General features: G+C 30.5%; 1 pseudogene; it reads right to left on the minus strand.

The window, feature by feature from the left end:
• Positions 1-2,315: 2,315 nt before the first annotated feature.
• On the minus strand, positions 2,316-2,858 carry LOC114295689 (BON1-associated protein 2 pseudogene; annotated as a pseudogene).
• Between the last annotated feature and the right edge of the window lie 863 nt (positions 2,859-3,721).

Here is a 3,721-nt window from a genome sequence, read left to right on the forward strand (position 1 = left end):
GACTTAATTCCCAAAAGTCCTATTGAAAGTAAGCTCTAACAAAATTGTCGCTAAAAATAATCTTTATGACAATTTTTTGCATATGTCGCTAAAAATTGATAATTTGTGACTTTTTTGTCACGATTTTTATAAATTATCTTTAAAACTTATAATTACTGACGTTTTTCTGTGACGAATTTTTTAAACTGTCGCTAAAAGTTGAAAATTAGTAATTTTTTGTAATGATTTTCTTAAATTGTTGCTAAAACTTATAATTAGTGACATTTTTTAATAGTGCTTGATGAAAAACGTCATTAATTATTATAAAACCTATTGATTAATAAGTTCACCTATTAAGACGTACACCTAAGTCTCTCTTAGATCTTGCACATGCACTTACCTTTTGTAAGCTGATCTTAAGAGTGAGTATTGTCAAAAGATTCGGTATTATTTAACAACTAAAATTCATGCATTTATTTACAGAATGATAATTTTTTAATTTTGTCAATCGATAACAGAGATAAGAAAGTAATTATAACTATGAGAAATATATATATAATCAAATAGATCACTAATTCACAATAATTATAAAGTCAATAATACACTAACAACCAATTATTAAACCCGCCCAAGCTCAACAGCTACATGTAAATTGTAACCCTCATAATGAAAGAAAAATAAATCAGCACAAATCACTACAAAAAATATCAATCTCATTTCTATAGAAGTTGAATTCAAAACCTTTCATGAAATTCATTCTTTTTCACAAGCATCACGTCACGTATTACCTCTCTTATACTACAAGTACTCACATGCAATTCTACGTTCTTATTTTGTTTTAGGTTCTGTTCAATGGTCAAAAATGTTATATAGAAAAGTATTTCTTAAAAAAAAAAAGGAAAGAAAAAGATTATAAAAATGATTTTACTTTTCTGTTAACTATTTAATTTATATATAAAAACAATTTAAACTTTCTCACGATATTTAATCGTGTGCTTTTTACATGAGAAAGTGTCTTCTTCTAGAAAATAATTATAACATAGCATATATTTTCTTGTTTCTGCAACAATTGAACACAGTAAAAAAAATAAAACGATTTTTGTTTTCTTTTCCTTTTCTGTCAATTGAAAGCAAAATTATTATCGAATTTAAAATGACATTTCTACCATACAATAAATTGCTTTGATTTAAATAAAGAGATGAAAATAGAAGATGCATTCACTCAACAATAAATCTTCTTTTAGGGATTTTTATTTATAAATCTCATTTAGAAGTATTATAACTTAAGAAGTACATGAAAGAATTTTGTAATCCACTTAATCTCATGTATTTATAGTTTTATTTTATAAAATCTTTTTTCTTGATTTATATTATTGTCTTAGCCTCTAATGCCCTTATATTAATGTGGAGAGAGAAGAGAAATGACCAATGCATAGGAAATTTCATACACAAATCAAATAATATTGATGTTATTATTTTATATTATTATATAATGTTAATATATTTTTAATTAACAACACATTAAAAGTAATGTGAACATTCTCTCTCATCTGATGTTAATGTTCACAACATTTTTTCGAAAAATTTTCTCTCATCTAATGTAGTGATGTGAACGTTCACAACATGTGAACCTTCTTATTTTTAATTGACAACATATTAAAAATAACGTGAACATTCTCTCTCATCTGATGTGAACATTCACAACACTTTTCTGAAAAATTCTCTCATCTAATGTAAATTAATGCTCACAACATATTATATTTTTAATTAACAACATATTCTTATTCACAACATGTAGTGATGTGAACGTTCATATTCGTATGTTTTAGTATGAATATTCACATCATGTAATTAACAACACAATGAGAAAAATTCATTTTAAATTAATGTGAATATAATGATATGAATGTTCATTTCAATTATATGATGTAAATATTCACATCATATAATTGACAACACAATGGCAAAAATTTATTTCAATTTAATATGAATATAATGACAGTCAATATCCTGATGTATGGGAACTATCAAAACATAATAACAATCTATATTAAATATAAACATTAATAGAGGGCATGAGAGATTAGGGGTGTTTTGGTCTTCTTACCTCAAATAAAATCTAATGGAATAGTCAAAAAAAAAATATGAGTTAAATAAAATAAAACTTTTAAAAAAAGACTTATCAAAAAAACTCTCAATCTTTTATTATTAAATTTTTTATATCGAATTCAATACACTTTCAATCATTGAATCACTCAAACATATACACATTACTCTCCAATCCAATCAACAGTTCACTCTTTTACTTCAAAACCATGCATATCTATTTGCACCAATCAGTAATACCTAGACCAAACCGGAACGCTGGAGACAATCCCACCAGAAACCTTCCCGACGGCCGAAACCCCCATCCACGGCCGCGACTGCGAGCACGAATTGGCGGCCGAGGAGGCGGCCGCAACTCTTCCAGAACCTTCTGGAACCTTCACTCTCACCGAAAGATTAACAATCCCGTTTCTCTCACCTCCACTGTCCCTCAACCTATAACTCAAGAAATGCAAGTAGTTCTCGGGAAAGTAACCTCCGGCGAAGTCCGACGCCGGAATTCTGGCCGTTCCGACGACCTTGTCGCCGGAATTAGAGCGGCATTGTACATCCACATTCAAGAACCGGGCGTGACCCGGCATGTCGACGAGGAGCGTTTGGTTCCAGGTAGGGTAGCTACCGCCATCAATGTCTAGATTCGTCGATTGAGAGATCGGAGATGAGTCGGTTCGGACCACGACGAAGGCGTTCTTCTTCACAGGCCGAGTCCGATCGACTCGCAGGTTTTCTCCGGAGATGATCGTCACTTCTAGAGATCGTGATGTTGTTGCCATAATAAAATTGAACTGAATTGAACTCTGTAAATGTATGTGGATTTGGAGGATTGAATTGATTTGATCGGAGAAAATGTTTATGGTGTGTTATATATAGGGTAGGGTTTTTGGTTTTTGAGGAAGATGGAGAGAAAGGAGAGAGAAAATGGCGAGAAAGGAGAGAGAAAGTGGCACGTTGGTTCAGAAAATTGGGATATTTTAGCGTGACTTGTTAAAACGTGACAGGCCAATGAGATTCTTGATGTACAGTAAGCCAGAGAATTTGATTGGACTGTGACAGAATTCGGTTAGTTGGAAAACTGTGAGTTTTGAATTCAATTTTGGCGCTTTGGAGGAAGAAGTTCAAGCCGTTATAATTCCGCGAAACCAAACTAAAACTGCCGGGCGTGTTCCGGGTATTAATTTACATCATGGAAAATGTTTGGAAAATTAAAAAATGGAAATGGAAAATGAAAGTTGGAAAATAATATTTTATCAAATTTTCATTGACACGTAAAGCAATGAGTGGATTTACTAACAAAAAAATAAATAAAATTGAGAAATAAAAAATAGTCCAGATATGGAACTTTACTTGAAATTCTGAACTATTCAAATTTCATTTGTTTGAAATATGTTTAAATTGTATTATGTGAGATAAAATTTGATCACACAATTAAATGTTAAAAAAAAAAAAAAAAAATCTTCTAAGTTACTCCTCCGTTGAAGTCTTCTTGCTTGTAAAACTCTAGTTGCTTAAGAGATATACTTCATCCAAAGGTTCTTTTTAGTTGAGTTGAGATAAACCTCCGTAAAGAATTGTAAAATTATATAACTTAGATAAATTGTTTGGGATGATCTAAAATATATTTTTTGATTTTTTAGAA

This window comes from Camellia sinensis, chromosome 5 (genome assembly GCF_055761805.1).
Source record: "Camellia sinensis isolate YWXY chromosome 5, ASM5576180v1, whole genome shotgun sequence".
NCBI classification, from domain to species: Eukaryota; Viridiplantae; Streptophyta; class Magnoliopsida; order Ericales; family Theaceae; genus Camellia; species Camellia sinensis.